The sequence below is a fragment of the Mycteria americana genome, chromosome 6, assembly GCF_035582795.1.
Source record: "Mycteria americana isolate JAX WOST 10 ecotype Jacksonville Zoo and Gardens chromosome 6, USCA_MyAme_1.0, whole genome shotgun sequence".
Taxonomy (NCBI): Eukaryota; Metazoa; Chordata; class Aves; order Ciconiiformes; family Ciconiidae; genus Mycteria; species Mycteria americana.
The window spans coordinates 64,341,699-64,368,524 of NC_134370.1; the positions used below are offsets into that span (position 1 = coordinate 64,341,699).

A 26,826-nucleotide genomic window follows, 5' to 3' on the forward strand; every position below is an offset into this window, starting at 1 on the left:
CGTGCAGTGCTTTAGACTCTGTCATCTGCTACCACTTAGCAAAAGGATAATGCTGTGTCAGAAGGAGACTTGCGCTTTAGAAGAAAGAGTGAATAGTCTCCATTTTTCAGAGCCTAAAAGGGCAGAAAAAAAATTAGAATGGAAGCCAGCAGGCCTAAGGCTATTCTGATTTACATCAGAATCTGTATAGGCCCTGTACGGCTTACAAAGACTAGTAATCATCTACATCTACTTCTGTCACCCATCCCAAAGCTGGGGAATTAAGTATCTGAGTCTACATCTACTTCTGTCACCCATCCCAAAGCTGGGGAATTAAGTATCTGAGTGTCGAGGTCGTAATATTTCATTAGTCTTCATTAACACGAGAGCTGATCTTGGTCTGATCTCCTATTTCAAAAACTGTTACCACTGAGGCACTAAAACCCTCGTCCTCCCCAAAATTCAGGAAATAAACCTGTGTAATTTCAAGTTAGGAAGCAGGCTTGCCCTTTTGAGCAATACAGTGAAATATTGATTATAGTTTTTCAGCTGTCGATTCTGAATCTGTTACTCACCCCAGGAAAGTTCCAGTAACTTCTGGCCCAATAAAAGTTTGCAGAATCTGCCCTTTCCTAGGGAACAAAATCAGTGTAATCACAGCCAGATAACTGTCAAAGAGAAACAGTGGAAAGCCAAGAAAAAGAGGCGACAGAGCCAGAACTTGGTATTTTGCAAATCCAGATTCTCGTCTCCTTCAATTATCTATAGGGCAATTAAGAACAGTATATCCTATGTCCAATAAAATGTTGTCACTTTCAAGAACTTCCTTTCTCTCCAATTTGCATAGTTTTCTCTCTTTTTTCTTTTTCTTCTTTTAAGATGTGAAGTAGTCTGGTGCATGGGTTTTGGTTTAGGAAGGCTTGCTTTTTTCATTTCATTTCATCAGGACAGAGTTACATTTGTTCAGCATCTGCACAGGACAACATCTGGAGCCTCAGGAAATTCAGCTGTGTATGACGCTTAAATGAAATTACTTTTTCATGCACTTCAGAAGAGTATCAAGAGCATCTCTCTGACCAAACAGGGCCTTTTGTTCTCCTCCAGCAAGTGTTTCCCATTAAAAATGTCATCTCCCTTACAAATTGCTTCATTGCCTTTGCAGCTGGGGTTATTGTTTTCATGGTTTTGTACTTGTGCGATCCTCTAAGGGAGCAGAAAGCTAGGGAAGTGGGGCTGGGTTTCTTCTCTATTTGCCCTGTGCGTGCCGTACTTGGATTTCCCACCTTTGGGTGGAGTGCCATATATTTACCCCTTTACCCCCTGGATTCGCACAGCGCTCAGGCTGCCCACGCGAGGCTGCCCGCTGAGTCCGCAGGCAGCGCAGGCAGCGGCACAGGCAGTGGCACGTGCCCACAGCGGCCGTGGCATGGGGCTGTCCATGCTCCCACAGAACTGCTGAGCTGCTCTCTGACCTTCTCCTCTCAGCTGTCTTGGGGCTGTTGTGCTTGCACAGGGATGGAGGGGGAGAGCAAGGAAAAAGCAAAGTGAGAAATGTCTGTTTAAAGCTGGAATATGAAGGATGGTTTTTAAAGGAGACAAATCTGCTTCTTTTGTAAGAAACACAAGGTTTGGTATTTTCTCCAGTTACTCTTCCTGAAGAGAGTAATCAGGGCACTTGGTTCTGCAAGAAAACCTAAATTACTCTTAGGGACTTAGGACGTTTGCTGTGACTTTTCATGAAAGGTCTAAGCAGAAATAAAACTAGCAGACTAGAGAAGGAGCTGGAGGAGTTCAAAGGGAGACGGCGGCAGTCTGTACCTACTGCAGCAAGCTCTAATAGTGCAGGGTACGTGCAGTCCCTTACAACAGCGAGCAACCCTGCAATAAACCTCACCTAGCAACATAGAGCTCAAGGGGCTGTATAATTTCGGTGAAGAACTGCTTGGAAAATGTCAAAACTTCAAAAAAGTATTTTGCAGGGAGGATACCATTTAAACCCCAAACATAAAAACCTCCTTTTTTTTCCTCACCTCTCACTTTTCAACCAGGATTGCCTCCTTTGTGCATTTTGAAAAACATATTTTATTTTTTTCCCCCACTTGAAGAGAGATACATGCCAAAATCTTAAAATCGCAGAGTATTTCAGGCTGGAAGAGACCTCTAGAGGTCATCTAGACCAACCCTCACTCAAAGCATGGTCAGCTTTGAAGTCTAATTTCCAATAGCAAGTTATAAATAATCTAGAGACTACATCTCACTTGCATAAGCGTTCACTGCACGGTAACACACCATCTGCTTAACCTGATATCTCTTTTTTTTGTAGGTGACTACAAATTACTGCTTAATAATTTCACCAACCATATAAACTTGCTGGGTAATCAATTTATACAGGCTTATTGCCCACTTTCACAGTTCTAGTGCTAGTCCCACAGTATTTGCAGTTTTTCTTAAAGTGTTGATTCACAGAGTCATGTATTTTCCTGAGAATGCAGGTTTTCAGTTTTTCTAATGGCAGGAGCTACAGAGAAATGTTGAAAGGCTCATGCCTAAAGCATCATAAATGAGGATGTAAGTAATATTCCCTCAAATTTATAGTTCTTCACAAATCTCGTTTTTATTTAGACATTCTGATGTTTAGCGCTTCCGCTTGCAATTCCAATTTCTCCTTCATTTAAAAAAAGATCGGAATAGTTGCAAATCAGGGTGGGGTTTTTTCTGTTTTGGTGAGTGGTTTCTTAATGGGCTGGATTTCTAGGTTTGTTTCTCTATTTCATCTGGGACACCAGCAGCCGTTTAGCTCACGAACCACAACAGTTACCTTGGGTGTCTCAGGCACAACTGACTTTACCATGTCACCTCTCCTCCTCCTCCCATCCCACTTCCACCCAATGAAAAAAGCTTCTCCGTGTTAAATATAGCACCAGTCAGCCCTCCGGTGCGGCAGCTCCATTTCAGGCTGTAGCAGAAACGTTGGGCACCACACTGTGGAAAATAAGTATGTAGCGGTTGTAAATATACATGTATATTTATATATATAAAATGGTGCTAGAACCCACAGTCTATAATTTGTGGGTGACCTTTAACTACATGAGGATAAATGGTTACAAATGAGGACCTCTGGTCTTGGCTGTTGTAACCTATTTTCTTAGTCCTGTTAGTAAATCAAAAAACATGTGTATCCATGGGGCTTTTTTAGTGTAACATTTGGCTTAGATTTAAGCTGGGATAACTGAACAAAGTGGGAAACCAAACAAATAAATATGATTATCCTGCAGTGTTTCGTTTCATGGAATCAGGTTCTGAAATAAGCAAAGCGTGTGGGATACTTGAAGGTCTGTAAGACAGACACGTGCTATTCCCATAATGAAATCTACTCCCTGAATTAGGTCTTTGTGCTATTAGGAGCTTTTTCTTCTGTTTATTTTGCTACAAGATTGCATTTTTGCTGCAGCGTGTTAAACTTCTGATTTTCAGAGGCCCTCGCATGATGAGGCTGGAGACATGAAGTCCTCTTCTTGAAGCACCAACAATGATCAGAGGGTAAGCTCGGTCTCCAAGATCCAGGGTGTTCCAGGACATTTGATTTTGAAATGCACCAATAAGGATTATTTGTGATGGGGATGTGCACAGCAATGCAGGAATGAGATGGAAACAAATACATTTGTCACAGGTAGATTATTAAATAGCTGTTGGGTGATGGTGACAACCTGAGAGCAACACGTAGGGAAAACTGGAAGGAGATGTAGCACTCAAAAGCTATAAATTGTGTTCCCAGTCCCTATAGCTATTTTTTTCCTATCCTTAAATGTGCACATAAGAGCTTTCTCCTCCGGGCTCTTGATTTCTCCACCTTAATTTCGGTGGGTTAATTTCTCTGTGGCAGCCTCTGATTGCTACCGAGCTGTGGCCCATCTGCTTTTTGCTTTGAAACCAAGCTATTCTTGTCACAATGGAGAATAAATGTTGGGCTTCATTAATTCGTCAGCTTATTACCCATTGGTTTCAAGATTTTCCTGAACAGAGGGAGCAAAATGAAAAACCTCAACCAAAAGTAAAAACCCTGCTAGCCCATCTGTATGTGGATTTCCTTTCTTTCATTTCTCTTTCATCCTTTCTTCATCTCCATCTCCACTAAAACTCATTTAAAATCTCTGCTTCATCATCTGGGCTATACCATACACACTCAGTCTCGAGGTCAGCCGTTTATTTCCTATTTCCTTAGAGTACTTGCCCCAGTCAAATCCCTGCCACATTTTACCTCCTTCTTACCAGTCTGACATTTAAGGCTTTGTGGTTTGCTCCCATAAGCTCAGGAATGCTCAGGAATTGCACAGGTCTTCTGACCCTATATGTATGCAACTAACAGATTTCATAGGCTTTCAATTCCAGGTGCTGCTCAGCACCTATCCGTCTTTTCTGCTTTCACTCTTACAAAGCAAGTTCTTCTTCAGGGTTTCTTCACCAGGGTGATAGCCCTGCCCAGGGCTCGGTGGCTGCATAGAGCCCTTCAGCTAGCTACGGCATCTGGAAGAAGACTGAATTTATCAGCTCAGTTTCCCTATAAAGACAGTGAGGATCAAGAAGGAAGAACAGAAATAAGTACATGTCCCATGGTCAAATTAGCCTCACCCAGGAACCCTGGCTTGGTGGATACTCATGAGTCTGGCACCCCTTTTAGTGCCTGCAAGACTGGAAACCTTATTTGAGAAAGCGTGTTCCTGAGAGGTAACTTCACAGGGGAAAAGAAGGAGAGCACTGCTGGCATCTAGAAGAAGGGGTACACAGGGAGCTAGGCAGGATTGCTAATGGCAACAGGATTTTAATTTGGTTACAGCTATATAAACAATTGCAACCAGTGCCAAGACAGCCAGTAAAGCTTTGGGGGAAAAAAAAAAAGCCAAAAGCAGTGGTGATTTCTGAGATGCCTAGCAAGATATTCATCTTTTGAACTGGGGAGGATGGGAAGGGTAAGAGCATTATGAACATGAGTCTTAGGGTTTTTACTCTTGAGAAGAAACAAGCCTAAGGGGCTAGGTTTGAGTTTCTTTGGGCCCAGAGGGAACATATCATGCTTGGAAAAAACCTGGAGCGCAGTGCTGAGATCAGAAGCAGGGCTCAGGCAGAAAAAGGCCTGTAGCAAGGACCTGTGATCCACTCCAGATCACACCGTATTAGTGCTGCCCTTAGCACAGGTTACTGTTCCGCCTTTCTGCGAATCCTCATGTAGTGCATTAAACCCATGGGCTCTTTACACGGCTATGATGATAGAGAAATTAATCTTCCCAAGTTGTTCCCTTGTCTGTACACTCTCTAGTCTCACTTCATCTCCCCTACAGGTTTAAGGATCTGTGCAGCTCCACAACCTCCTGAAATATTTCCCGTCAGTATTTTCCTTGTTGTTATACTGAGCTTCCTGATGGTTTATCCTTCTGGTTATCACAGCGATATAATATCTGAGTGTTTCTCATGAGAAAAAAAAAAAGGTCGGCAAAAGCAAGGTTGGGATATCTTTGGTTCTTGTCGTCTTTATGGTTAAAAAGATCTCTTTCCTTCAGATGTGGAGGGATGGTGATGCTGTGAATGTCATCCTGCTTATGATGGAAAAGAGGAATGTTTTTCATGGTTTCCCAAAGGTGCTCTAACTGGATTTGTCTCATTTCCTCTGCAAGTTTGTTCCACAGCTGCGCCTCTTCAGCCAGGAGACTTTGTCTCTGGCTTTTGCACTTTTTGCTCTGGACTTTGTGATCTGTACTGTCATGGAGAAGAAGTAAGTATAACTGTCCAGCCAGCGTACAGATGGAGAGGAGGTTTGCAGTGTACGAGGCACTGGTAGATTAGCTCTGAGGCTGTCAATTAGGAAGAGAGACAGACTAAGAGCAGGTGGAAGTCATGGACTGGTTTGTTGTGAGTGAAGTCAGGCAAAGGAGCAAGTCACCGGGGAGCTCTTGCTTTCGGTTTGTATTTGCCTTGAGATACTGTGTCTGAATCATGGACGCTGTACACAGCTCCAATACAGACACATCTGTGGATTGCAGGTGCCTTTTCTCTCAGTTATTGGAGTTGTGTCATTGCTATTCTTTTGTTTTTAATATACACTTGTGCAACATTCGTTATTCTGGCTTCTATACCTAAATCCTGCTCCCTGAAGAGGTGGGAAATCTCATTTCCAGAAATTTGTGGCTGTCTCAATAAAGTCTTAAGAGGTCACCAAGATTAAGTATAACTTTCTGCCCCCACCTCCTCCCTTTCATCCCCTTTTACTAAACCCTACGTGCAGGCAGGTGCTCACGTAGAGCCGTTCAGCAGAGGATGGGGCACAGACGTTCAGCTGCAACCCCCTGGGACCTACACTGACCTTCTTTTGGATGTAGTTTACAGCTTTCCCCTTTGTGGCTTCAGTACTCTTCCCTGCTCTCATGAACCAGTTCCTTCTGATTTACATCTGTGCGGGGGCAGCTAAACTGGGTTCACAGAGTTGCTTATAAAAACTACCTCCATTATGCTCCGTTCCCTTCTGCTGCCACCCGTTTGCTCATGTTTGAATACAAGGGCGATTGGACCTTCCCTGCCCTCCAAGTCCTGGCTCCAGAAGTCCATCTCTAGCTGACTCTACCCCATCACCATGCTGCCTGGCCCCACCTCATAGCTGGTTGCTAGTACTTGGCAGCACACCTTGTTCTGAGAGGTGTTTCGGTTACTGATGGGTGAGTGACTTGATTCAGAGTTTGGTTTGGATAAGCTCCCATAAATTGTAATGCTTGACTGTAGGTTATCCAAACTATCTGGGCCTCTTGAGACTCTGAATTGGCCTGGAAGGCCAATCCAAGCTGCTTTCTGAGATTTTGGCACTTCCTGATCCCAGAGAAGCTGCAATTAGCGTGGCAACAGGCTCTTGCATGAGAGGTCAGTATTTCTGCTTCTTGTCTCAGATGGATCCTGCAAAATGAGTGAGCAAGCAAACAAGCCCGTTAGACCCAGCTACTCAGCCAGGTGGGAGCATAAGGGGGCTGTAAGGAGCTCTCCGGCTCCTTGTGCTTGAGACGTACATTACCAGGACCTGTAGGCTGGCATTTGATAGAGACGGGACTGGAGAGACTGTTGGCTCAAGATTGGATTGGGCACCTCAGTGCACTAGCCCAAGGGTAAATCTGGGTGGAGGAGGGATGCTGCACCACAAAAAGTGGCCAGTGGAGCTGGCTTTGTTTGGGGAAAAAAAATACAGATGAAGCTGTGACTCTCAGATTAAAGTGTGTATTTTTGCTTGCAAGACAACCCCTCATAACTGTGTATGTACGAACATCTATAGCGTCATGGCTAATGCAATATCCTGTCTGTAGGGAGAATAGGAGATTTGGACATGAGCAGACTGAGCAGTCCCTTGGCAGAGCCTTACAGGTTCCAGTGTGCAGTAGTCCAGTGACTTTCAAGCCAAAAATCGTGTCCAGATCATTGTATTTAACAGCCACTGATGAACCTATTCTCCCAGACTTTGCCTATACAGTTTTTAAACACATTAACACTGTCAATTTATAATTACTAAGGCAGGAAGATTGATGTGGAAGGAAAGAAAGTCCAGTCTTTCACAAATCTCTATAAAGATCCAGCTGTTAAGAAAAAAAAAAAAAAAAAAGCCGGTCAAAGATTTGAGTAGGCTCTTCTGTAGAATAAACTAGTTATTCCTATAGCTGCAGTTGCGGATGGATTCCCTACAGAGTTAAGGGATGGGATAGAGCTTATACCTGCACTGCCAAGTCTGCGAGACAAAGAAAGCAGTCATCTGACCTGATGATGTAATTTATTTTCACTCACCTTTGAATCCATTTTTCTTATCTCAGCCCAAAAGTGCTAGATAAACATAATCATTTTGCCAAACATGGACGTAAGACGGGAGGGGGGAAAAAAACTACCCCAAAACCTACATTCCCGTTACATTATAGAATATTCTTCAGAGCAATTTGCAATGTCCTGGTGTTTTTGCTTTATGTACTGCAACCTTCCCTCTCTCCAGCTTTATTCTGGTGCGTGGCCCTTCCTGCCCACATGGTATTACGCTTCATGTGGACGTCATGAAGATATTGCTAAATCACAGCTGTCTTGCCAAACAACTGGCTCTTCCTCTTGCCAATTTTGTTCAGCCTCTGAAAAACTACAGGACTTGTGCTGGGCCTCATTCAAACTTAAATGATGTGCTTAGTTACAAACACAAAATAAAACATAGGACACTAACAAAACAGTTAAGTTTTGATTAATTCTGTGAAAGGGTTAATGGGATTCTTTTTGTTTTCTCCCCCCCTTTTTTTTTTCCACTCTCTAAGGGGAAAAAAAGACAGAGTGAGAGACCCAAGTGGACACAACTAGAACAAAGCCCTGTTTATGATTAGTATGGCTGAAAATATCCATGTTAGGCCAGGTGCAGATGGCTAATTCCCCCAGACTACAAGCCAATTTAAACCATAATTCCTGAGATAGACCACTTTTCCCAACATTAATGGGAACCAGCTGCCTCCTATTAATAATATGGATGATTACAAGAAAAAAAAAAGTAGGGGAGGGAGCAGGGAAGTTAGAGAAGACATTATTTTCCAGACTGTTAGTTGTGTCCTGCTGAGGACAATATGGAAAGCTATGGAATATGGGTCTTTAAAAACCTGTCAAGTTAAATATGCACAGTGTGTTTGCTCAGAAGAAGGATCGAGTTATCTCTGTACTTCTGTGTTTCAGTGACAAGGTTATTTAAGGAGTAGCAATTGTATTTATTTAGTTATTTGCTCGTTCTTTGCTTTTGCCTTCCCTCTGCTGACACTGGATGGTTTTGATTAGCTTCCTAGAAGGGGAGCCCATTGCCTTTGGTACATTGAGACGGGCCGTTCCCACCGAAGCCTAATTTCATGTGAGATTGTAGAGTACATCAAAGCAGAAGGACAACAAATGATCTGAAGTGTTCTCCTGAGAGCCTGACTTGCTGGTTCAAGAAATTTGTTCGGGCTTCTATTATCGCTGTGCCAGTGTGAGATGAAATGTGAAGACATGGTAATTCATGGCGTGTAATACCAGTGTGTCTCAGGAGTGGGTTTTTTCTCTGGTTTTTATGATTGTTTTCCTTTGATTGCTTTTGGGAATCTGAGTCGAATTTATTTTAAAAAATAAACTCCACAACATACTTATTTTACTTGTTTGGAAGGCGGGAGGAAACGGCCCATGGTATCAGTCATCCTGGCCATACTCCTTGTTCTCTATGTAGACATGATTCTTAACACATGGATCATTTCTTTGGGATCGACGAATAAAGGCAACTCGCTACAAATGTCTCTCTTGCCCCTGCAAGAGATGAGTAGGAGCCAATGCCCTTTTCCCAGTTATTCTGCTAGGATTTTGTGGGATTCTTGGCGACATTTAGCTCACGCAGGCTGCATTTCTTCTTAATGCCTTTGATGATGGTCTCTGGACACGCGGAGGAAAATCCAGCTCATGGCATTGTAATTCCTGCTAGAGGGTTTGCAAGGGCCATTTTTGTGTACCTGAAGAGATGCCTAGAGGGAGCAAGCTGGGATTCCTCTCTTCTCAACCTGAGGGTACAAAAGGGCATGATGCCTTCCCAGACCGTGTGGACCTTGTACATACCTCCTCTAAATGGATGAACTGCAAGGGACCCTCATAGCCTTTCCTGATCCTCACTGATTTCTAAGAGGAAGTGGTGGAGAAACACAGACTGGGACTTTGATTCTTTAATGCCCGATCACTTGGCATTATAACGGGGAGCCAGGAACCATGGTTCTTGGAACAATTTCCCTCACTTAGACTATCTTCCATCCCTTGCTAGATTCCAGGAATAGCCCCTTTCTAAGTCAGGAGCAAAACATTTTCTAGATCACAAACGCTTAGATGGCAGCTCTGAGGAATAAATAAATAAATAAAATAAATCTTTGACCTTCTAGCTAAGCCATGAAACTAAGGACATTCCAGCAACGTATCCCAGTGGCAACACTTTGTTTTCATTCACATGTCTTAGTAGCCCAGCCCTCACATGGGCCACCAGAGCACCTCTCTGGGGTATTTACTGTAAAGAAGAAAACCTCCACTGCCCATATCCAAACTTCAGAGCAGTGTTTAAAGCAGACATAGCAGAGGTAATGGGAAAGAGATTATTGATTTTATGTATGTAAATAGAGCATAGTTGAGTTGACAATGTCTCTTTAGATAATTGAAAAAATCAGCCTCAGCTGACAGTAGCTAATGAGGCTGGTTGTGGAAGAACGTGAATAATTAGAGAGTGGGGATTCTTGCTGCGTGGAATTGACCCTTGGGGGCTCAGAGAAAGCAGGATTTGTGGCTGCTCTGAAATGCCAGTGGTCTGGTCCAGCATTCCTCTTGTCAATACGAACCTTGTGTTTTTATTGGAAACACGTGTCAAAACAAAACAGCGTTTGAGGCTGCTGCCGAGAGAAGGTAGGCAAGTCCAGAGACAGCCAACCTGTTTTTCTGTTTGTTGCCAAAAATACCATGCCACTGCTGCCCATCATGCTCAAATGGAAGAACAGATGGCAAGCACCTTCACAGTAAAGAAATTGTTGCTATACAGATATGTAGAGATAGAAAAATATTTTACGCTACTGATTCTGACAGTATTCCCTCCTTAATGATGCTATTCCCACTCAGAAAATAAGAGAAGTCAGGGTGACTATGGCATCCTGCTATACCTTGATGATGCCTAGATTGAGAGTTTATATTACAGTACTTCCCTGAAGAAAAGCTGTTGCAGCAAGCCAGTCCCGATCTTTCCTGGATGGGCAGAGGAGCATTCAGTGAAGACCTGCCAGTCATGTGTAATATTTTACTTCCTATGGGCTGCCAAAACACTTTGAAAACTTTGTAAATTATGAATCTTGGAACCGTTACCTGCATTATAGAAAACTCAAAGTAAAGAGGTGAGAGTCCTAGTATCTGCTCTTTACATAAATAAGTCTTTGGGTTTGTTAGTTTTCTTTTCTTTTTCCTGATTTAAAATTATTTTGTTGGGCTGATGTTAAACATCTGCCTCTTCCTCTGCCTTCCTCCCTATCCCACCTCTTGAGCTGGTTTTATTTCATCGGTGAATTAAATGGTTTGGGGAGCTAAAGAACCCAATTTGTAATGTGCTTTAGGGGCTTTCAGAATGAAAGGCAGGGATTGAAGTAGAGTATTTAGTTATTAGTGTCTCCATATTTCTTTTCCTTGGTCTGCCTGTCCCATCATGTTGTCAGATCTTCGCAGTTGAGATTTGAGGCAATAATGGTGAAAGCTGGAACATGTGAGCCCTATTTAGGCCCAGCATCATCGTGTTTCTGGACTGAACCTAAGCCTAATTGAAAAGGCAAGTGGATATCTCTGGCAAAAGAAAACATGGCTGTCATAGGCTTTACCAAGTTCAGTTTAACACAATAGAATGTGCTCTGGCATCTTTGTTTGCTTTCCATTTTAAATATAAAATTAAAGACATATTTCCTCTGTTGTAGGTTTTAAGGATGATTTACAAACCAAAATAAGAACTCTACAGCACTCCAAGGTCTGGCCTTTGTGATGCCAGGAAGTAAGTCTCCGCTCGTCTTAGTATGTCCCCAGCTCTTTGTGCAAGCCTGCTTACATACCACCTTTTGGGCAGCTTGTACGGTTGTTACCATTCCTCATTGCACCTGTGATCTCTTCTTATGTATCTCCTATTGCTCTTGAATAGTTCAGGCAATAGGAACTGTTTGCATCCAAGTTCCAAAGGATCAGAGCCAAGTTTTGGATCAGAGGCCCATGGAGGTGGGATGAGTGGATTTTCCTTGAGCCTCATTTCTTTGCTGCTGCCACAAGCACAAGTAGCTTTGAGACATTCTCTCTGGAAGGTCAAAATGCCCCAGAACTTTCAGGCAAAACTTAATGTATTTCCATCTTCTGAGATCTTTCTCAGTCATCACTGTTATTTCAGACATATTTCTTTCTCTGACTATCCATTTCCATTTCCAGTTTAGAAATTGCAGAGGAGTATTTTTATAGTCGATACTCCTTTTTGTTAGTTTGAACCACCATGTGATGATTGTCATGTGCACTTCAGAATACAGTTTACGGGAAAGTTTTGCCTCCAGTAGCAGTTTTACCAGAAAGAATTTCCCTTATTAATTAATTGCACAAGCTTAATTGATTCTTTAATGGAATATCAAAAATAGATACCCATGCTAGAAATCTAAATCCACTTGTTGTGGTCTTTGACCAAGCCCTTTGGTTTTATTTGTGTCTGATGCATTTTAGTGTCCTCATTTCTCTACTGAGCAAAGACTCTGCTATGAATCAGGTGCATTTTGGGAAAGGTTATAACAAAATAAAAATTTCTGGAGATCCTCAAATTGAAGAAAGACGATCTGATAGCAGGCAGACCGAGCTCTGGATGGCTCCTTTTGAAGACCTCATCTATCAACTAGGAATTGGCGCAGGCAGCCCTTGGATTACAGTGGAATTATAAGCACACTCTTCTCGCAGAGGTGGCACAATTGTTTTGAAACTAGACAGATCTTCTGTGTTTACTATTTGGCAGGTTCTGTGCTTTTGGCTGGCAGCCACGCTGAAATGTGTTTAGTTTTAATTGACAGCCATGGTCAACACTGCAGATCCCAGGTAGGTACTGCTAATCCTGACAGGGCAAGGCAGAAACAGACAGCAGGCTTGCTTTCCAGCTAGCCAGAGACTCGGTCTTTGGGAAAGCAAAGGCACTTTGCCTCTAGACAATTCGCCCTCAGGAACTCAACCTCCAGTCTCATGCTCCACCTCAGCACCTCTTTGTAAGCAGCCCACAGCCAGGGGAGCTGTAAGCTGTTGCGAGCAAAATGATTTTGTGATCAGCTTTGATGCAATGGGAAGCCAGGTGCTAGTATCCTTGCACGAGAGATCTTATTAGAGCAGAGAGACATCCAGAGTTGTATTTTCTTGGATGTGAGACTTGAAAGCAAGAACAGTTACACACAGACCTGTAGTTTAAAATATGAGACATTCCAAAAGTGCATATGGTTAGATTTATGTAAGCCACAGTTTGTAATGGTTTAGATTTAACCTCCTAGTCCTTGTGAGAGAGTTTCAGCCTTGCTCTCAAGAGAGTAAAAGAGTAACACAAAACATTTACAAAAGTAAAAAAAAAAAAAAAAGAATAGCATATGCACAGACTTATGATGGCTTAGTCATGACATCTAATTAGGGACAGCAATGATTTCTGTGAACCACAAAAACTTTAGTTTCAGTTGGCATAAAATTCCACAGAATAATACTCACGACTATCTCTCAGTCTATCTGTCTCTCTGTCTATCAGTTGCGCTTGTATGCTTTATTATTAGTGATGCATTCTTTCTCATGTTATTGTCTTATAAGATCATTTCTCAAGGAATTCTTTAACTTCCTCCTTAAGTGTCTTGCATTTCAAGTGGCTGCTTAACAGAACACCATGGTAAAGGGACTTGTATTTATGGAGAAAAGTTTGCACCCAGGTATCAGGACAACATGCCTCCTATCAGCATTTAGGTCTCACCCTTATTAACAGTTTATGGGTCTAACAGAGAAAAAGAAACAGCATCAAGTTAGATACTACCAAAAGAGGACACTGAAGGTAGAGATTTACTGTGCCAAAGGGAGCAAAGGAAATTCAGCATGTCACCTGGGAGTAAACGGGATGGTTGTTCCACCCCTGTGTCGCGGGATGCCCTCAGTGAAAAAGTAACCCAGACCCTGACGCAGTCAGTGGCCGCTTCAGAACGTGACTTCAGTGAATTAAGGTATTCCCCAGCCTCCCGATACAATTACTGGTAGTATCTCTGCAGAGAGACATCTTCGGAACAGCACAGCATTTATGAATTTGGATTATTTCTGAGAGCTGCTTTTTTAATCTGGGAGAAATTGAAGAATATCCCCCAGTCGCTCATTTTTAATGGGGTTGCGAGATCAAGGTGGAGACCTGGCTGTTCCAAACTTTCCAAAAGGCATTTCCAATAGCAGAGTAGCCCTATTTTCTCCTTCAACAGGTCTTTAAACTGTGCAGTGCTCGTTCATCAGCCTCAGACTTTGATTTGGCACTGCTATGTCGTGCAGATGTAGCAATCACATTTGTGAGCCTGGAACTAATTAAAAATGGAATATTTTAGATCAGTCATGGTGAGTGTGGCCAGATTTACAGGGAGAATACAAGGCAGCTTAAGGAGCAGAGTGATCTAGCCTTTTAAAAATGTTCTTCCTTCAACATTGGTACGTTACCTACAGGGCAATTGAGTGGTCCTTTGCAGCACTGTCTTCATGCACCCTCAGGCTGGTTGAAGCGGAGCTTTAAGGAGACACAGGTGTTTCATGGTTTGCTACATTCCAGATGCATGGACATACATGTCTCAAATCTTCCTGGCAAGACGTTGCTTTTTTAATTCTCTTTTTTAAGAAGGTGTGGTTGCCAAGCCTGTCCATCAGTTTAACAGGAGACAATGAGTTAAAGGCAGTGGGGATTAGAAAAATCAGGAGATCAGACCAAAACCAGGTGAGATAGATGTGGCTCTAGCCCAGTAGCAACCATATGTCTGATAGCTGCACGGAACGGGGTAGGCCATCATAGGTAATACTGCTACCTAAGATTTGGAAGCTGCACTGATTTCCATGAACCTCTCCAATCCTATAAACTCGGTTTGTGAGTGACTGAAGAGAGCGCTTGCCTGCAAGACAGCACCGCAGGATCTTTGGGGAGGAAAGATTATCCACAGAGCAATTATATGGCAGGTCACCATCATTTTCTCCTTGCTCAGCTCAACATTTTCTAGGCTTTGCTGCTCCTGGCTGCCAGCTCTGCACCTGCTCTGTGCTGAGTCAAGCTTAGAAACAAAGAAAAAACCCTATGATCTCTCCCACGGTGTAGTCAGGGCTCATTACAGATCAGTGCTTTTCCCCTTTGCACCTCACCAACAGCTCGCTCTAGCTGTGACTGGCAACCGGCGTGCCACGACACCAGTCACCCATCAATTCCACCACTCATCACGGTCTGGTGGGGACATCGGGTTCCTGTCACCACTGCCTTGCGTCACCTGGTTGTCTCCTGGGCAGCACCCGGCTGCGAGTGCCTTGAGTCAGGATCTCTTCGCTGTGTGCAGACTCTCTAATGGGCTATTTGATTAGATCCTTGGGAGACTGCCTCCAAGCAAACAAATAAACGACAATAATAAGGCTGTGCCCTAGATGTTGCTGCTACTGGAGAATAGAAAACTTACGTGTAGGTTGTCATTCAGTTGTGATATTCCTTGTATGATGCTCAGGTGGAAAAGCCTGTTACTGGTTTGTATATGGGAAGGTGACTTTTCAGTCCTGGTGCCCACAAAAGTTTGTGGTTTGCAAACCCCAAGATAAACAGATAATTTAGTATCATATAGCGATTTTTTATTTCTTTTAATCCCCAAAGACCTTTAAAATTAATTTGTAGACAAACTGGTAAAGTGTTGAATGCAGGTGGAGGCACTACGGTGGGGAGGTGTTTGGGGGGGTGTCTCCAGCCATTTCCACCCAGCTTTTCACTCCAAGGGATGCACTGTGGCCAAAAGGCTCCATGTGGTTCCGCTGAGGGTGTCCAGCAAAAGCCTCAGTTTATCAGCCCACCTTAAAGAAAAATAAATAACAAATCAACTTTTCTTAAACACGGCATGGCGTGCAGTCTCTGCAAGGGGTTCTTTGCAGCATGGCTTATATTACCATTAAAATGATTTAACTGGAACCTCTGCTCGGCAGCATTGTAGCTGACGTGTTCCCTAGCTGTGGTGTATCCAAACAGATTGTTGCAAGGCCTTGAATAAACATTTTGTAAGTCTAGCTCTGAAGCAATTTACATTAAGCAGCATTTATTTCATGGGTGCCAGCTAGTTCTTGTGTATTTCTGACAGAGCAGGCAATGTTTTCTATCAAATCTGGTGGGTGTAAACAGAATACCTATTAATAATGTGGCAGGAACATGACTGAATGCAATATTTATGGCTCATTCATATGAAAGTCTCATAGATAGTTTGCTTATAAAGAGTGCATGAATTCTGTGGTTAATGTTTGAAATGAGTAAGAGAACAAGAATAATTCTAAACATTTTTCTCACAGGCATACCTACCCACGCACTTTCATTCCTCTTGTAATATGAAGGATTGATGCTTTTCTCAGAATAGGCTGAATGCAGAGCTCATCAAAGCTGGTCCATCCATCGATTTCAAGAGGTTTAGTGCTAGGGTCAATACAATGTAGCAAAGAATTAGACTAAAGCGTTCAAAATCTAGCAAAAGGAGCAAATTCCCAGGGCCCTTAAATTTTTCTTGCATGTTACTATGGTGAAATCTCAAGTTCATCCATTGATTTCAGTGATGAGTTTAAACTGTGCTGAAACAGAGCAAAACCAGGTCTTGGCCGGTGCGGCAGTCATTAGGCGGTGAGTTGTGTGCTAAGCACCTTAAAACTGAACCTTGTCCAAACCCCAAGTCTGCAGAATGGAGATGGAAATTTTGTGAAGTGAGGCTTCAGTTTGAGGATTCTTGCTCCTTTTTGCTTTCACACAAATTTGCAGAATTCTAAAAACAGCTTCTAACACTCATTTCTACTGGCACGGCCGCTATTGATCGTGTCCAGAAAGAAGGATGGAATGACACGACAGAATTGGCAATGATCCTGAGCCGTGGAGTTTGGATCTAAACCCTGATCCAAACTTTGCTAAAGAACAGAAGGTTTTTTTGTATCTGGAGGTTTGATTTAATCTCTTGTACGTGCATGGAAAATCCGTAGCGCTGGAGTATGGCTTTTTCTCAATGGATAAGATCTATCGGATCTGGTGCTCTGGGGTGACCAGCTTGGTGAGGAAACTTTTAACCTGGGAAGAGAGTGGCCTAAGCAGCAGCATCTCCCGGGGAGAGGGGTCTGCAGCCATGAGAACCAGGAAGGCAAAGAATATTCCGAGCGTTCCCAAACATGGCCCAGCTCGAATGTCTCATCTAGCTTTTTTCCAGAACAGGCTTTTTTTGGTTGTTCGGTCAGCTGGCGGAGTTATAGTACTTAAAACCTGGTTCACAAATGGTCCCATGAATAGGCTGGAAACTTCAGTCAGCATGAAGATTTTGGTCACATTGTGATTAATACTTGCCCAATTTCTGCAGTATTTTTTTTAATGAGTTGCAACGCATTAAACTCATTAAACTCATTGTTTTCAACCGAATGTTTGCACCTGGAAGTGCATTTATTATAATTTACCATTTGTCTTTTTTTTAGTTTTAAGCCCTTCAGGATCTCCAGTCAAGAAACAGAAATATTAGCGTGCGATTGAGCCAACCAGTATAATCATTATTATTAAAAGCATCTAACAAAATATCATACTGTACAATTCGCAAAAAGACAACAGACTGGCAATTGCTTGTCCAAACTCTATAGTAAATATGTTCTAGTAATGAGTGGCTTAGCAGAAAACAGGAGTGAAAAGATCATAAATAAAATCAATATTATTATAAATATTATTTGCCACAAGTAATTTGAAAAGCTCCGTTTTCATCCAAAACATTTGTTTTAAATTATATGCTGACATATTCTGGAAATAACTATGATAGACTATTTTTAAATTAGTAGTACACAAAGGAGTTTCTTCTTTATGTCCTTTTCACATCAACAGTTTCTGGTTTCTGACTTGCTAAAATAGACTTGGATAAGGATTTATATGTGTGTGTGTGTGTGTGTGTGTGTGTGTGTGTGTGTGTGTGTATGCATGTAGCCACTTTATTTTCTGGTCTGGATTACAGAATTGTGTGCTTTGGGAAGCAGGTGGTTTCTAGCATTTGAAGAGATCTGCATGTTAAATGAGTTATGTTTTGTATTGCAGGGAAGTATTGCTACATGAATTTTCATGACATTCTTTTCAGGTGTGTTTTTGGGTTCGTTTCCAAAATGCTATGAAAAAGTGATTTGCTTTCAGAAAGGAATTGCTCAGCTAAAAAGGATAAATAAGTTATAGTTATTGTGGAAACTAAATATGTCAGAGGTGATGTGGAAGACATTGGAGCAGTCTGAGCTGAAAGGATAAATGACCCCAAGAAGGAGTCAAACAAAGCTGTTGCAGAAAGTCTAACTTTTACCAGAGTCAGGACAGTTTGGAAACCACAGATGAAAGCCCCTTGCTTCCCATGGAGGATTCAGGAGAACCAAAAGACTTTCTGCTGGCTTGCATGAATGAGTCGGTCGCTGCCCGGCCAACGTATCCTCACCCTGCCCCTTTCTGGGCAAAGGATCCAAATGTCGGTGGTGCCCCAAGCCCTGCACCCCTATTATGAGACGGCCAAGTGTGCCACAGAGGCTCGTGCAAGCTGGGAATGCCATGTACTTATATTTTCAGTGACAAACACACATGCATGTCCAGGATGAGCATTTTGTGTGTCATATGTGTATGTTGTTTTACCACCAAATATCACATTGGCTAAAGGTTGACAGACATCTCTGATGGGCATCATCTCTGCTTTTGAGAGCACTCATCTTACCAGATCTCGCAGATCAATTCTCCAGTTTGGCTACCGAAATGAAAATTAAACATCCTCCCCACCAGGAAAACTAATTTGAAAATACATTTTTAACCCCAGAGCAATTTTTTACCTGCAAACTTAATTGTGTTCCTTTAAGAAGATGTAATTAAGTATCCTCATGGCAGACCATCAGTTTTTACAAAGCATCTCTAGAGCAGATAGACATCATTACTAATACAATTCTTGGAGGTGCAGGCAGGAAAATAAATTGGTTGTCAGTGGGACATCATCAATATAATGAACATCTGACATGTAGACTGTTTGTTTCAGATGAAACAGACATAGATGAGGGGGAAAAATTGTTAATAAGAACAGCAGACAGGACATTGCAGACTGTATCTGTCTCATGAAATGTTATTTGCTGCCAACACATCACAGTAAAGAAAGTCTGGTCTACCTGGGAATAGATGAGAAAAATAAAGTGAAGAGACACTTTCAGGTATGTCCTGAGAAGCTCTGCTGGATAACGCAGTTTGAATCTTTGACTTTTTTTATTGCACCTCGGTAGCTACTTTCATTTCAGGCAGGAAATTGGTAGTTTGCCTGTCTTTTATTTCCATTTACCACTACAACAAAATTGAACCTTTGATTTTTGGAACTATACCATCTCCAAGAGAAATCAGTAGCTAACATTGTCATTCAGACAAATACAAAGCAGAGCTGGTTCAAGTTTTGCAAAGCCTATGGGGAAATTTTGACATGCAGAAATGAATACCCAAATGCCCTCGGCTGCCTTGGGGAATTCTGGTAGCATCTGCAGGATGCAGGGAAAAAATTCCAGGGTTGAAAACACCTGAAAATGTTCCATGATAGTGTCCCAGCTTAGCACTTTTTAGTCTCACTTGTCTTACGTGGATTTAAGCATGTGTTTATTGTTAAGGGTAGATGCTAAATTCAACGGGAACCCACTGCTTTTCCAAGCTCCTTTTGTGATTTGTGAATTATTTGGGAAGTGAACCTAGACTCTTTCAAGTCTTTTCCTCCAATATTCATTAACAAGTTTGGACGACGTTCACTCTTTGATTCAACTGTTTCCTGTTCAATTTTCTTGATGGGTGAACTAAACCACACAATATAATTCATTTTCCCAGTTTTAGATGACTGAAACACACTGAAGGAGAAAATTTTCACTTTGTTTACTTGGAAGAGTTTTGAATGAACAGTTGCTCATGTCAAAGGGATTAGCGAAGGGATTTATCAACATACTTGCACAGATCCCCACTTGTCAGGATATGTGTTACCTAAAATCCCACAAGTCAGAGCAAACTACAAGAAGCAATGCCTTGAGAGAGTATCCTTATGCAACTAGAGCAGCTCAAAGCACCGTGCACACCCTAAGCTGATCAGAAAGTATAATTAACCCTCCTCGTGAAACGCATTTGGCCAGAGAAAGCATGGTAGACAGCGTCAAAGTTTACGTGGAACCTGAAAGAGATAGCCAAACCTCAACAGGATCAAAAGTTCAGGTGAAGATCCTAACGCTCAGATACTAGCGTGAATGCTCTCCAAACCTATCCAAGCCATCTGGGCCCAGCTTATTAACCTAGCAGTTTCATGAGAAACGGTTTTCTCACGAAGTTTCTGATGCTTCCTGTTGTTGGACAGGCAGGAAATACCATCAGAAGAGCCTTTCTCGCTGGAGTTCATCATTTGCAGTACGAGAGGGCATCAGGAAGTGCAGAGGCAGCGTGAAAATGAAAAACAGCGTGCTGGGGTTGCGATGCGGGGGGGAGAAGGGACACCCAGAAGGAAAGTTAATCGAGTTTTCTAATGCCCCAGAAACAGGCTACTTTTGAGAGGTATCGGCACACGTGGGAAGGGGCTGCTGTGTGGGGCAGTAGCAGGGTGTGCTTCTGGAAGAGCCGCTCGCCCCACCCGTTGGTCCAGCCCAGGTAATAACATTTCCCTGTGACTGGGGAATGCAGCAGGATGAGAAACTTTGTTGAAATGAGAAGCCGCAAATGCAGCTCTAAAAAGACTTTGCAGCTCTAAAAAGAATTTTCCTTGTAAGGATCCCAAATCAGTAACATTAATCTTGATGCTGTTGTTGCTTCACAGTGTATCTGGCATCCTGGGAAGGCTCATCATCCATTGTTTCTTTCTTATTATTATACATTTTTTATTTTGCTGTGTGGCATCACACAGCAATTATATATATATTTATATATATTTGTGTGGCATCACCTCATGGCTCCCAGGTGACAGGACAGCAGCAATTGCCTCTGATGACAGATTCAGCGGTGTACGGCTGTGCTGTTTTGCTACGGAGCACGAGCAAACGGACGATTCTTTGTGTGCAAGTCTGAGGCTGTGTACACATGTGCGTGAACTCTCCAAAAGCAAACAACTGGCCTTTATAAAGCCAAATTCCAAGCAAGAAACCAGCTCAGCAGCTGTGAAAGGTGTCTCTGTTTCATTGTTGATAAAAGTACAACCCACAGTGACTCAAACCTCAGGATGTGGTGAGAAGCTGAGAAGAAAAGAAAGATAGAGCGTGGGGGAGAAAGGGGGAAAAAAAACCCTTCTCAGGATGAGCAGTTCAGACACGCCAGATTTCTTTGGCACAGACGTTGCTGTCATGAGCCTTGCAGACGTTTAATGTTTGATTCCCCGCTTGCTTTTCACTTGGCACTGAGTGTGAAGATTTTGAAAACAGTATCACAAAGTGTTTTAAATTGCAAAGCTGACCTGCGAGTGCCATAAACAGCATCTCTTTCATATGCTACAAGTTGACAGTGCAGGCAGGAACCTGCCATGTGAGGGCTGTCACCAATCTGTCATTAACCTGCATCTGCTCACTGTGACACAAACGTCGATGATCATTTCCCTTCACTCCAGCCCTTCCTTGAACTCTTCTGGGAAAGCAGAAGGCAGCTGCCTGAAGAACAGGGACTTGGCTTGGAAAAAGGGAGAGGGAAAATCTAGTCTGGAAGCTGAATACTAAAAGTAGGCATTGATTTCCTATCAGGGAGGTGAAGTGTTCACATTTGCTAGGCTGCTTTGGTTTGAAAGGCATTTACCCAGTCATCGGGACTTCAGATGAGATAATGCTTCAGGATTCGTTCTGAGGCCCCAAATTTCACTTCACCAGCTCCAGCCACCTGGCTTAGGCACAGCTTCGTGCTGAAGCAGCAGGAGTGACCTGAAGCTTGGTGGCCTCAGTGTTTCTCCTGTGATGCTCTTGTCAGATATTTAGCTATAGAAGCACTAGCTCAGGCATAAGGAACAAAACTACCCTGTAGCAGATAGTACCTAACTAGCAGAACAGGTCTTTTTTCTACTGAACATGTTTTCCTTTGCTTGCAGTGAAAGAGCGCAGCTACAATATGAATGAAGTGAGAGCAGAACGATGTAAGGGATGAAGAAAATAAGAAATGGAGCAAAATGCGTGAAGGCTGTATGGGCTTGTCTCTAGCATTTACTGATAGGAATAATACAGGATCTCCTGTCAGGTCTAATCAAACCTGTCGAGTTGACAGATGCTGATTCAGCACTGAGACACAGTGTCCACTCTCCAGAGGAGGATCTACAAAGGTCAACCTGAGCCTCCGCAGCAGTGATTTTCACATTGCTGGTGCTGGGAGTCCAGGAGCTACTCGGACAAGGCACGTGGAATGTAACTAAGAAAAACAAGTCTATTATTGACAGACTTATGTTGCTATACGTCCTCCATGAGGCCATTACAGAAGCCCAAGAGGCCCACAACTGGAGAGAGATTGAAAATGAATGCTCTGTCATCAGTGAAGAGGAGCTGGGCTTCAAAGGCTGGTTCAGAGCAGGAGCCAAACAGAGCTGCTCTGCATCATCTTTGCTGCTGCTGATGGGAGTAGGACTTCAGTGTCCCTGGGGGAAGGTCTACCTTTCAGAACAGCAGGTTGAGTCCAGTCTCTTTTAACCTCCAAAAAGTTTGAACAAGTCCTGTGAGTTCTGAGTGGCTGGAAAGGACCAAATACAGGAATAATTGCAGTGGTGCTACCCAGGTACCTCGGCAGTCGCTGACACTTGATCTATGCCATGCATTGTGGTCTTTACTGGCTGATCGTTCAGAGATACTGACTGCAATTACTCACGAGCGTATCACACGCAGCTCCTCCAGGGACTGCTCACAGTGGGCACGGGGACAAGCCATAGCCTTGGCATAAGCAGAAACACGAGCTAGCTACTGCCGCCTGCTTCTTCGTTGCTTACGGCTCAGCTCTGAAGCATTGCAACAGCACATTACAAAGCTAAAGGAGAAATATTCATTTTAATATTCAATATTCAAATGTTCTTATACACATACACACTTATGTATGTGCGTGTGGATACAACACATATATAACATAAATGTTTTAATTTATCAGTGCATTTCCTGAATGGCTGTGGTTTTTTAACAGCGCTATCCCTTTATCTCCTCGAATGAGTAACATTATTAGATCTGATCTCTAATTATATTCTGAAGACCAATAAACCCCTGAACATTTCTGGATGTCTTTAATTAGAATAAAAGCCAAACAAAACAACCAAAAGAAAACAAAGTGGTTGATGGACTCTCACTACCCACTTGCTGGTGGTTAGGAGTAGAACTGGGTAAATTAGTAATTGCAAACATTTGATGATTTTAGACCTGTCTAACTTTTCTCGGTATCCTGTGAGCAGACTTTATTTTTTGTACATCTTTATATTCTTTGACAATTTTTATACGCATTTTGTATAAACATGTTTCAACGCACTGGATGGCAAAGTAATTTTTAGCTGTATTCAGGGCTGTTAGTGGTATTTGTGTGACATTTGGTAGCTCTCGTAAATCATGTGGTGCTGTATATGCTTATACTTGGATAGGTGAAAACACCATAAAACACAGGGTGAAAAAAATCAGAGATTTTTAGGTGATCGCCTAGGCCCTTGCCTAAGTTTTTGCAAGGATGCAATAGTGACCCACTGTTATTTTAGTAAAAAAGAATGGGTGGGTTTAATCCCTCATAAAAGTTTTTTTCCAAATTATGATGAGGTTTTAGTTCATTTTTAATAGCGTAATGCATGTTCAAAGATATTTTAGCTTTACTCATTTCTTGTTCTGATGATTTGCATAGGAACAAAGTAGCCCCTTGCTGTAATGCAGCTGTCTCCAGAGTGAAGCACTTCTGGTTAACTCCAGCACAGAAGCAAATCAGATCTGTGCCTTAGACAGAGAGGCAAAATCAGGAAAGGAGAGTTGGATGGAGAGGGAGAATTTGACTTGGGAGGCAACTCTTCAGAAAGTACCATGAGATCTTCAAGAAAGCAGCGGGATCAGAGCTCTCATTGCATGTGAATTGCCTGAACTGCTGAGTGAGCTTTAAGGCGAGCAGTTACGAAAGAATAAAATGGCTTACAGGGTACATCAGCCCTGGAAAATAGAAGCATTTTACAAATGGTTTCACCTTCTTTGACTGTTGATACCCGACAGTGATGCACAATTACTTCATGTCCTAGTTGTTTTGTTGTATCTGAAACACAAACCCATCACTTTAAACCTGGTTAAAGAGAATGCAGCAATTTCTAAATTAACCATTAGCTCAGCAGCAGGGTTTTCTCAAGCTGTTTTGAGAGAAGAAGAAAAAAAAAACCTTAAAAAAAAAAAGTAGTTTAAACTTTTGCCTCTAGGGCTGGAAACCTATTTTTCAGGCTGTTTAACTTTTGTCATTCTCAGTGCATCTGTTCAAATTAGCTTCAGACAGTGAAATAAATAGGAAATATTGCCCAAGGGTCCTTGGTTTTGTCAGAAGGGACTTTGAAAAAAGTGGAGGAGAAGAAGGAAGCCTGATTCATGAAGGCCTGCCGAGTCTTTTAGCTGACATGAAATCAAAACTGACTGAGGTTAAGTTCATTCAATTATCACAAACACCCCAGTGTACAAGAAAACCCATAATGTGATGATACTGGATTAAAAGTTCAAGAGACAGTGTGGTGTGAACTTCCCCAGGTTTGAATTCAAAGTTTCAGAGGAGGAAAAAGAATGCCGAGTAAATCTGGGAAACAGGTTCAGAGGGCCGGGGGGGAAGAAAAGGTTACTTGCTCACAGTACAGAATGGCAAAGCAGCCAAGGCATTGGCTGCGACAGATGTTACGACCCTGTCCTATGGGCCATACATTAAGATCTTCATGTCTCTTTGTGTTAGGAGACATTAATGTTGATTCTAGAGAGCCAAATGGAGGGAGAGCTTGGACACTCATACATCTTAACCACAGCTCAGTAAACCATCTCTCCTCAGGCAGCACTTTGAGCAATTCTGCCCTAATAAACTCTGTTCATGACAAAATCCTGGATACTTGGTTCCTCTTCTCTTAGTGTACTACCAGACCATGGAAGCATCTTTGTTTTCAGACTCCTTTCTGTACCAGTCTCCTCTCTGCTCATTTTCCCAAGAAAACCCTTCATCATCTGCAATGACGTAAAATATAAGTGTGACAGTGATATGTTACATATATACATGACCATGGCAAGATGTAATAGCATCTCTTCATCTTTTGAAGTCTTTCCTCCCTCCCTGCTGCCCATTGTTTTATTCCTGCTGGGCTGGCAAAGCCTCTTCAATCTCGGTGTTTGCAGTAGGTGAGAAGTACAGGGTAACTCATGCACTGGCCACTCACAGATGGTGATGGTTCTTGTAGAGGTGTCCTACATATCCCAACCAACCAACCAACCACCAACCTACCTGAAAATGAGCAAGGCAAAGCAAGACCATCCAGGCTGGATCCCTAGAGCTATTCTGTCTTTCCTCTATAGATCTGGCCCTGCTGGCAGTGTGGTCCCAAGGCTTCTGGCAAGGCAACTTCATTTCTCCCTGTCTTTGCAACAGTCTTGCCTTTCTGGATGTATGTCGATGACTGCCTGGTAGGGTAAGGGACCCATCTGTGGCACAGATGAGCACATGCAATGAATGAGCTACTAATTTAATATGGTGGTAAAGGAGGATAATTTCTGATACCAGCTCTTTACAAGCAACAAGTTGACATGACTCCCTGCCCCCAGTCTGTTCCCATTTCTACTCCCAGTAAGCCTACTTCTTTCCCTCAGTCACATCCTTCCCTAAATGGTCTCTAGTACCTGGTGTTTAATTCATGTGTTGTTCCCCTGTATCCTCTGTGTGCATGAATTAAACTGTTATCAACAAGAGCTTATCTCTTCTCCTTTATTGAATCTGGAGTTTGCTAATACATCCATTACCCTTATATCACAGGAAACAATTAACAGACGTGTTTGTTCACAAAAGAATCAGTTTATCTGTTAAATGTTTGAATCTCGCAGCACAAAGCCTTGCACAGCACACCTCTGGTCCAGAGTCCATCTGGAGCACCAAGAACATCCTTTAGATCAAGCCGGAAAGGTATTCCTGTAAGTGAATTAGTTTAAAAAATTATTTTTGTGTCACAAACATATCTTGCTCTCACTGATGATTTTTCTCTAAAAGTTAAATTCAAAAATGTCTAAAATCAGCATGGAAATATACAGACAAAAGAGACTTAATCATGTTTTTGTCTAGTTTGCACCTCTAGGATATTTTGTGAGAAATGAAAATGCACTTCACAGCTCGCTCTGGCATGCACTATAACTACAATTAACATTTCTAAGTATCATAATAATGATGATGATGATGATAATGATGGCCACTGCTTCCCACCTATTTGCTGCAGGAAAAGCGCTGACTGCAACAGGATGTACTATGAGTTAGATTTATTCCTAGATTTATTCCTCCCCTCTCTCAGAGGTAAAATAGGTCAATATTCTATTATAGTCCAAACATTATTAACTTTCTTTCCCCATATATTTTGATATTCCAGTGAAAAAGCCCCGTGAAAATCAAAATCGAACTTCAGAAAAATGACTCATCTCAGGTGTAATTTTTAAAGTTTTCTTAATCTATATTTTCCTTTTTTTTTTTTTCTCCAGGGTTCCTGTGTTTGTGCTCTTTGCTGTCTCAACAGAAAGAAAAAGGAAAACAAAACCTGAGGACTCAAAATGGAAGAAAACAAAGCAGATCCTGGTGCTTGTGGTTATTTTCATTGGGAAGAAAAACCCACAACGTCTTTCCCAAAACCAAATAAACATTGATATTATATTTATTGCAACACCAGCCCCTTTTTGACAAGTGTTACTCTGGAAAGGTGTGCCTTTCCTGGAGTTGTGTTGGAAGCCATGCACTCCAAAATCTTAGTCCTTTCTTTGGGACAAGAAAAGAAAACATCAAGCTGTCAGCATGCAAGGGTATTTTCTGGGTAGAGCAAACATCTTAGTAGGCAGCCACATATATTACAGCAAAACTAT

At 42.3% G+C, this 26,826-nt stretch overlaps 1 long non-coding RNA gene across 1 annotated transcript; it reads left to right on the plus strand.

Annotated features, from left to right (window-relative positions):
• The first annotated feature begins 2,298 nt into the window (after window positions 1-2,298).
• LOC142411023 (uncharacterized) lies at window positions 2,299-26,586 on the plus strand. The gene is made up of 3 exons (XR_012776084.1): window positions 2,299-2,547; window positions 3,454-3,519; window positions 26,452-26,586. It is a non-coding gene; the product is annotated as an uncharacterized LOC142411023 (long non-coding RNA).
• Window positions 26,587-26,826: the final 240 nt, after the last annotated feature.